The sequence below is a fragment of the Solanum tuberosum genome, unplaced genomic scaffold (genome assembly GCF_000226075.1).
Source record: "Solanum tuberosum cultivar DM 1-3 516 R44 unplaced genomic scaffold, SolTub_3.0 scf00457, whole genome shotgun sequence".
Taxonomy (NCBI): domain Eukaryota; kingdom Viridiplantae; phylum Streptophyta; class Magnoliopsida; order Solanales; family Solanaceae; genus Solanum; species Solanum tuberosum.
Genome location: NW_006239380.1, coordinates 216,026 through 225,823, shown reverse-complemented (window position 1 = coordinate 225,823; position 9,798 = coordinate 216,026). Strand labels below are relative to the sequence as shown.

At 34.6% G+C, this 9,798-nt stretch overlaps 1 long non-coding RNA gene across 1 annotated transcript; it reads left to right on the top strand.

Annotated features, from left to right (window-relative positions):
- The first annotated feature begins 6,659 nt into the window (after positions 1-6,659).
- On the top strand, positions 6,660-9,798 carry LOC102603020 (uncharacterized). Its single transcript, XR_368612.2, has 4 exons — positions 6,660-6,801; positions 7,132-7,379; positions 9,155-9,361; positions 9,639-9,798. It is a non-coding gene; the product is annotated as an uncharacterized lncRNA (long non-coding RNA).

Below are 9,798 nucleotides of genomic sequence, written 5' to 3'. Positions count from 1 at the left end.
TTAACTGGGACAGAAATTTTGAGAATGGCCTCAAAATTTCAACAGGCTCGTCGGCAGTATGGAACAACTTTGAATACTTCCCAACAAGTAATCAGATAGATCTCGAAACATCTACTCCAAATGGCGTTCATTGAACTTGACGTGACATGACACTTGGCAGTGACTTTTTCCAAATATTACTTTTGTAAAATTTATTTTCCTTATAAGTTTTTCCTTCATGTTCTATTTAATTTTGCATAAAAAATATTTTGTCTTATCTATCAAGAAGCGGGAGATCGGAGAAATCAACCGAAGATAGCAAAACAAGGAGTAGACAATCGAAGAGATCGACACAGATCAGTTCACTCTTAAAACTAACAATTTTTCTGTGGATACAGGCTTATAGGTTTACCTCAAAATCAACATATTCCTCCATTCAATGAATATGAAGAAGTCAAAAGGGCGAAGAGCTCCCCAAACTGACAACTTTTCTGTGGAAGTAGGAAATATTTTATGCTTCTTATACTGTCAAATGAGATGATACCATTACTCCGATGGTCATTTTTATTTATATTGTCGAATGAGACGATACCACTACCCGGAGAGTCATTTATATCGTATTGTCAAATGAGATGATACCATTACTCCGATGGTCATTTTTATTTATATTGTCGAATGAGACGATACCACTACCCGGAGAGTCATTTATATCGTATTGTCAAATGAGATGATACCATTACTCCGATGGTCATTTTTATTTATATTGTCGAATGAGACGATACCACTACCCGGAGAGTCATTTATATCGTATTGTCAAATGAGATGATACCATTACTCCGATGGTCATTTTTATTTATATTGTCGAATGAGACGATACCACTACCCGGAGAGTCATTTATATCGTATTGTCAAATGAGATGATACCACTACTCCGAGGGTCATTTTTATTTATATTGTCGATTAAGGCGATACCGCCACCCAAAATACCCCAGAAGATCACCTATGTTGCTCGGTGAAGCATTATCTTCGTTCGGTACCGAGGACGGCACCATCAAAAGAAATCATGCATTGCAAGAGAAAGATTAATGCATCGCGGGAAGAAGTCATGCATCGCGAGAAAAGAGATTCATGCATTACAAGAGAAGATTCATGCATTGCAAAAGAGATTCATGCATCGAGAGAAGAAATCACGCATTACAAGAAAAAGATTCATGCACCGCGAAAGAAGAGATTCAGGCATTGCGAGAAAAAAGACTCATGCATTACAAGAGAATGATTCATGCATCGCGGAAAAAGTCATGCATCGCAAGAGAAAGATTCATGCATCGCGGAAAAAGTCATACATTGCAAGATAAATGATTCATGCATCGCGGAAAAAAGTCATGCACTGCAAGATAAAGAAGTCATGCATTGCGGGAAAGAGATTTATACATATCAAGAAGAAGAAGCCCTGCATAGCAAGAGAAAACATCATGCAAAACGATGACACCCTCTTTCAAGAAGTAGAAGTTACTTTTTCATATTATATATATAGTATACGTTATAAATATTTTAAAGTCATGTCAGGAGATTTTCACATTTTAAACTAAATATTTTATTAATGTAGTTTAGTTTGAATTATAGTAATTTTTAGTTAATTAGTTTAATTATCTTAGATTTGAACCAATTATTTTATTTCGCTAAAATTAAGAAGCTCGTTAATTAATTATATTAATTCGTCTTATTTAATTACTAGCCGAATTAACTAAAATAGTTCAATTTGGCTAGATTGTTAACTCATCTACCTAACCCTTTATTGCAATTCTAGCCATTTATTCCCCCACCCTAACTCAAATTTGAGACCAATTTTGGCCCAATTTCCAATCTCCCCATTCCAACCCATCCTTAGCCCAAAAGCTGGACCAATTTTATACCAAAGACCCACCCAACAATACAACATACATCAGCAGCATACAATCCATACATTACATTCCACAACAATATAATAATACAGCAGTACCAAATGACCCCTGTACGTTTGGTCTTCTTCTTCCGTCATCGTCCAGCAAAATCCAGAACAATCCAGCCCACCCAAATAACTCCAGACCCGGCCATTTCCTTAATCTAAAAAGAAACCCAGCTTCACAACAATACACTACGGCAAACACAACCCCAACGATAGCAACAAAGGCGAGAAATAGTACAGCAGTCCAAGACGTACTCTGCGAATTTTTCTTTCTTCTCTAACGTCTTTATCCGCATTTAATATCGTAACAACAAAGGGAGCACGCGTCTACCCTCCTTTCCTCTTCCGGAAAGAGTCAAAATTGCAGGAAAAAGGGTGTTTCCCTTAAATGGTGAAATAATTTTTGAGTTTGAAATTCAAGTTGGCCCTAATTCCATCCGGATTCCCCCCAAAAATCTACCCTAATTTCCTCTATATAACATCTTTTCCATTCATTTGTAAGGGGGGAATTTTTTCGGAAGTGAAATTTGGTGTTAGAAAATTCATTTGGAGGGAGAAAGTTAGAAAAAATAGACGTTGGAAACAACTCACATTGAGGGGGGAAAATACAGAAAAGTTGGAAAATGTGGGGATGAACAGCCATTAGAGATGAAAATACAGTAAACATTTCTAGTTATATACTTATATTTAAGTACTTATAGGTTCGGAATCGACTGAGAATCTAGATTTCGCTGAGTCCTCTTCTCATTTACTTTCGATCTGTTCCTCGGAATTTTTGGAATCACTTTTCAGCGGTGAAAACTCGTCATTGCTAGCTCGTTCGTTCCGGTTCGCTGCCTATTATAAGGTAAACGCCCTTCTCTCAATTTCGTTCGATTCATTCCTAGTTCTTCTACGTTTCTCTGTTAAGGTATTTGTAATTGTGTTTTAGTCTGCATGTGTTAGGTTTATTTATATTAATGGTATGTATTTCTTTGCTCTGCTTGAAGTTTTTGCTATTTGTTTCGTCAAGAGATGTGACAGAGATCTCAGTTTCCTTGTTCTCTTTTTAAGATTGGGGCTTAGCTGATAGTGTTTCTATTACTGTATAAATTTCATGATCCTCTTTCCATTTGGTTTATGTCTTATGCCTGAGTTTATGTGTCCACTTGAATGATAATTTCTCATTCAATTTACCGCTCTTCCATTAAGTTCTGTCGATATAGGATATAGATATGTGTGTGGTGTTGGTGGCTAGTTGTTATATTTGTAAGTTCGAAAATGTTATTTTTTGCTCGAAATCGTTGAAGGTTGATACCCCTTTGGTTTCAACGTTGGTTGCTATTATTGTTTCATCTCATCGTGCTATGATGCTTTCATGAGTATGTTGTTGAATCAGTTTGCTTTTGTTTGCATTTTGCTCCATGTATCGATCTCTTCTACTACCTAACATGATCCATTTTGATCAAGTCTATTGCTCTTTCCACCTAATACCTTAATTTTGTTAAAACTTAAGCTTTGCCTTTAAGATTACTTGGAGTGAATTTATTGGTGTTGATTTTTATGTGTATAGCATGCCGATTTTTTTTTTTCTTTAGTATTAAGTCAATCGCTAGTAGTTTAACTACATGTTGTATGGTCTTTGTATTGGTCTGTTGTATGGAAGGAATAAGCCTCTGCCTTAATCTTGCAATAAGTAGCAATCTTTATTAGTCTCAAAATGTGGAATTTCCTTTAATTAATGATTCATAGACTCGTTCTTGGAGATTTGATTATCACCCTTAAGTTATCATAAGTTGACTCGTGTTTAACTGGCGTCTTTAATCTTTACCGATCTTGTCTGTTCTCTTCTCTTTTGTTTCAAATCTTAAATGAGATAAGCGTTGGTTTAGTATTCGTTTGTTCACTGGTAAGTATTTGATATGTTAAAAACACTAGTTTTAATTAATTAATATGAGTAGTTTGTGTGATAACTTGAGCATTAAAATAGTTGTTCCTCGTGCATGTGTCGGCTGTCATTCCTTTATCATTATACAAAGTTCCTTTCCTTCATTTGTTTTCTTACTTTTTATGAGTTATTTATTTCTTTTATGGGGATACCAAATTTGCGCTTGCATGTATTTATTATAAGTAATAGTATGGTTACAATGCACAATGACCCGAATTGGTTCTTACCTGTTTACATTTTTTATGTATGTGGAATCTGCCTGAGTCCTCATGGACTGTATCTTTGCATTTCAAAGGGGGCCATGGAGTCCCCAAAATTCCTTCTTCATCGAGTCGGCCAGTTGCGAAAATCAAAGAATAGGCCTTTGATGTTGGTGTACAGGTGTTTGGAGCTAATACAGGATTGTATGCACTAGTACACGCCTAGTGTATACGAAGATGGGAAAATGGGCCCAAAGGCCCCTAAATTCAAATTTGTATTTTGTTATTTTTGGGCCTAAGCCTTTGTCATTTTATTATTACTTGTTAGAATTTAGGACGGTTGGAAGATGGGCCAAAAACCCAAAGAAATAAACTTCAAAATCTAGTCTAGGACAGGTACTAAGGCGGCAAAAAATTGGGTCAAAAGCTCAAAACGAAAATGGGCCCAAGTGCTGGTCCAAGCGAACAGAAACCAAACTTAGGCCCCCAAAGCCTCTTTCCCTCTTTATCTTTTTGTGTTTGTTTATTTGCTAATATCCGTTATTAATCTTAAGGTTAAAAATTCAAATCCCCGAAAGACGCTTATTTCGTTTTAACAATTTTACTAAATCGATCACCTTTAAAAGGACTTGAAGAATTTTTGCAAGGAAAATATCTCACTTAGTCAATTCTTTCCTTTCCCCTTTAAAAATAAAATAAAAATGGACTTAATTATAAAATAGTATTATGTTTCAATTCAAGTTAAGTTAATTCACTTTTAGCAAAATAAATTAATTGTCGGATAACCGCACGTTAGCGGGCATTTCGGGTTCTTTCAAACCCTTCCCGAAATGCTAATAAGAACCCCCGAACCCCCTTAAGTTTTCATTAGACTCCTGTTTTAGTCTTTTGAAACAACAGTTTTCTTAATTTTACTTTAAAATTAAGTGGCGACTCTTAAACCAGTCCAATAATATATTTTCTTAATAAAACAATTGTTAGTTTTTATAACTTGCACTTGAATTTCCAAGTCCGTTTGAATCTAAAAAAAATAAAAGTGTTTGAAGTGGCTCAAGGTGCTAAGGAAACTGAAACTAGTATGCATTTTCTTTTATGTAATATTTTCTTGTTGTTACTTGTAAAGCAGTCAAAAAATTATCTTGCCTTGCTTTCATCTGCAATAGATATGTTAGCATATGATAGCATCTTTCCATAGTCATTCTTGATCCTTTGAGTGAATTTTCGAGTTAATTAATGGCTCCAATTTGCGTCATTTCTTAGAGGAAAGTGGTAGGCCCAAATATCTTACAGGAAAAGTACCCATTGTGAAACCCATAATATTTAAATTAAAAGGAGTTCTATAAGTAGTGTTCCTGCAATAAACATATTGTAAGCTTAACTTTTTTACACATTGGATGAAATCTGAAGTCTGGTAAGCCCCTTATAATCTTCAAGACCGTAGTTAAGGACTCCATAACCAATATAAATAGCAGGGGAGACATGGGGTCCCCTTATCGTATTCCTCGCTTTTCCTCGAATAACCATTTTCTACCCCATTCACCATAACAGAATACATGGGAGGTGTTACATATCATAATCAACTTCACAAAGCCATCTGGAAACCCATAACCAAGTAAAGCTTCCTCGAAAATTTCCAACTCAGCATGTCATATGCTTTTCGGAGATCAATCTTCATCAAACATCTGAGACTGGTTTTCCTATTGTAATGCCTTCATAAGTCATGTTATATTAAGACATTATGGACCATAGATCTCCCTTGAACAAAAGTTGACTGATTCTCTGCTACCAAGTAACTTACAATATATTTTAGTTTCTGACAAATCAGTTTCGAGATGACTTTATAGATCATAATACAACACGAGATAGGTCTGCACTGACTAGCATTTTCAGGAACAAGGACATTTGAGATAAGGGCAATATTAATAGCATTTATCCGTCTTCGTAACTGACCATTCCGGAGGAAATCCAACAGTTCTTTCGCAATATCTTTCCCATGATATCCCAAGCTTCTCTGTAGAAATTACTACCATAGCCATCAGGACTAGGACTGCTTTTCATATCAATACTACACACAACTTTCCTAAGATCCTTTGCATTAAGAAGTTTCAATATTTCCAATTGTTGTTCAATAGCTTGCTTCAATTGTCTCTGTTTAATAACTGGGTAAAATTACCTTGTGGGTAAAAATACCTTGTGTTTGTATCTCCAAGCCTGATCCAGTTTGCCTGACTTCTCTGTAGTAGGAACATCTCTGCTAAGTTAGAAGCTTGTTTGAATTATACCAGTTTTTTGTTGTGACTATTTTCAGCATTATTATCCTGAGTGTTTTTCAATTTATTCTTCTTTTCATTGACTACTAATTCCTTGTGATTCTATGTTGTGCCTTTTTTCCTTTGAGATTGTGTCACTATTGTCATGGGCTATTTCACCTACACCACTGCTTTCATTTGCTTTATTTAATTTCCTTTGTATCCTTCTTGTTAGTAATGGGAATGAACTTCTTATTTCAATTGACTTGCATCAAAATTTACAGGTCTGTTTGAATTTGACAAGGCTAAAAAAGTGACTGAAGTGTCTCGGCAAGATCAAGAAGTGATACTACTATTTTATTTTATTTGTGTAACTTTTTTAGTAAGATGAATTGATTTCTTGGGCATTTTGACTTACAGTTAGATTTGCAGGTTTGTTTGAATCTAGAAAAGCAAAAAAAATGGTTGAAGTGGTACAAGATGCTGAGGAAATTGAAACTAGTATGTATTTTCTTCTATGTAATTTCTAATAGTTTCTGCATTGTTACCTGTAAAGCAGCTAAAACATTATCTTGCCTTGCTTCCATAGGCCCTGAGAGTCTAAGAGTAACAAGACTTCACTGTGAAAAGACCAAATTGTTTCCCTTCCATATCAAGCTATCATCGTTGTTAATAAGATCTTTAAATGAAGTTAGGAGACCAATAAATTCTATAGAACTCTCCTTATCCCAGTCATTTAGATTCAAGTATGTTCCAGTTGTCTCCTTCTTCACTTTGTGCTACAGTGGGATTGAACTTCTTGTTTGGTTTTCCTTACTATAGATTTTGCAGGTCCATGTGAAACAGAAAGGGCAAAGAATGTGAGGGGAACAAATATTTGTAAGAATCTTTTGCGACTGAGACCTGGAGAAAACTTAAAAGTCACTTTCTATCAAAATCGAGTCGTCGGGTAGAATCACACCTCATTTACGAGACACTTGGGTTTGCTAGTTCGTGATCGTAATATGTGTCCACTCCGGGTACACTTATGGATGGACATCGAAGAGCATAAGCTTGAGCACATGTGGGCAGCTGTTACTGTAAGGATTACAACATATCTATCTCTTCTTTTTACTAATAACTGTCAAGAATCACTTTTCAAAATGTATTAGATGTTTCAGTTTGAAACATGAGACTCTTGATTTCACATTCCTTCTCCTTTAATAACAAAGTATAGTTACTCAGTTTCAATGGATAGATAAAAATTCTCACATTTCGTCTTTTCTCGTTAGCCTATTGATAGTTAAATCTCTTGCCACTACCTGCTAATAAGAGGCTTTTGAAAAGTTAACTTTATTCTTCCACTGTAATTCCTTTGGATGTTAATATTATTAATTTTATGTGGCTATAGTTAATATGATTCTGCAGTTGGTAAAAACTATCAATTATTGTTTTTCAATTTTATGTTATAATTTCAATGTGTAACCTTCATCTTAGCAAAATTTGGACATTTCTCAGCCATAGCAGTGTATTGATATGTACTTCATTAAGTATTGAGTTGACACTAACTGTTACTTGAGGACCTAAATGTTTGATAGAGGATACACCTATTCATCGAAAGCCTCTACTAAGTATATACATTTCTTGGCCTTCTTGGCAGTTTTCATTATTGATAATCTTTCTTTGGTAATGAATTGTATATGTTGTACTTCTGTCTTTAATGAATCTTTAATTTTTGTTATGTAATATGGAGTAAATCACAATTCCATAACTGCCCTGCCACAATCTACTTTTTGATCTTGGTCTAGTGTCATTGGTTGATCCATTATAGACTTTCCTTGACTTTGCCTGAGCTACTAACACCCTGCCACCTGTAACTTTCCTCCACAACTCTTTTTTCCATTGACATGACATAAATAGATGAGTGGGGTCTTTTAAATAAGGTTGATCAACACAAATCTTATTCTTTCTCACTGTATCTCCATAAATCTCTGTTTGTTAGTTGAATACACATTGGATATACACTTGTAGATCATATTACAGCATGAAGTAGGTCTATATTGACTAACATTGGCCAATGTTGAGACCTTAAGGGTAGTTAAAATTATGGTAGCATTTACTTGTTTCAACAACATCCCTATTCTGAAAATGTCATGTACAACATGAAAAGTATCTCCATCCACTACAATACATGAAGAATCTTAAAGAATAAACAACCAAAACCATCAGACTATTGAGCCATTGTTAAAGCTTGTCACTTACAAAGTCCTCGGGTTTTTTCACTCTTTTACCCATTAGCCACTTCCCTTTTAATTATGCTACTATTGTGGCATACTTTCTTTTCAAGCAGAAGAGAGATTCTATTACTATTGAATCACCTAACATAGACTAGAAATAACTAACAAAAACTTCACCTATTATCTCTCATGATCATGATGTATTTGTCCTTGCCCAACCTTGAATTTGTGTTATAGCTTTGTTTGATTATACATGAAAAATAAACGTGGCTTTACTTCTCTATAATAGAATTGAACAAGCTAAGCTTAGTGATCTCCTAAAATTTATGCTAAGTTCAATTTCTTCTCCCAGCAAGATAAGATTGCTAGGATTCTATTAAAGTAGTTTATGTTCCTTCACGTCATGCTTCAGTCCACTCGCTTGTGTTGCTATTTTACTCTCAACGCTATTTCAAACAATATACAATAGTGATGTGAGTAAGCTATAGGTTTTAAACAAACAACTTGTGGTTGTTATTTATTTGAAATTTTGATTTCTGTTCCTAAATTTTTTTTATTACTGCCCTATTAGGTGATCTATACTTTGATGCCTTGTTTTCCCTTATTCAAGAGATTTTGATGGTATTTTTCTATTTTAGGAGAAGTTTGACAGTGATGACATGAATGATCAAAGAGATAATGTTTTGCAACATATGAGAAAGCTTTGAAATAACTGGAGAGGATCATTGCACAAGAATGTGAAATCTAAATCATTGCACGAGGTTCTTAAAGATGTGCCGATGGGAGTAGACAAGAGTGATTGAGAATAGTTGGTCAAGGAACATTTTTTATCTAAGAAATTTAAGGTAAGACTTCATTTAGTTATTAACAAATATCATTTTATTTCTAGTCACATATGATTAGTTTTTTGGAATAATTTATACCATGTTCAAATTGAGTTTTGATTTCGGTAAATTTTTTTGATGTCTTCTATCCACAAGATCTACCAAAGAAAATTGCAATGGTGTTTTTTTGTGCTTCTGTTCTCTTTTACCCTCTTCCCACTGAGCTTAAAAGTACACATTAAATATAGAATCATTAAACAAGATTGTGATAATTTCAGTTGTTGTGTTGTTAATGTAGGAAGCAAGTACAAGAAACTCAGTCAATAGGTCTAAGTTGTGTATGCCTCATCGTACGGGTAGCAGGCCCATTAGAGAGATTGTTTACGAAATGGTAAATAAATTGTGCAACCCTATAAAGAAACCTCTCCTATTTCTATAAAAGATCTTATGACTTATTT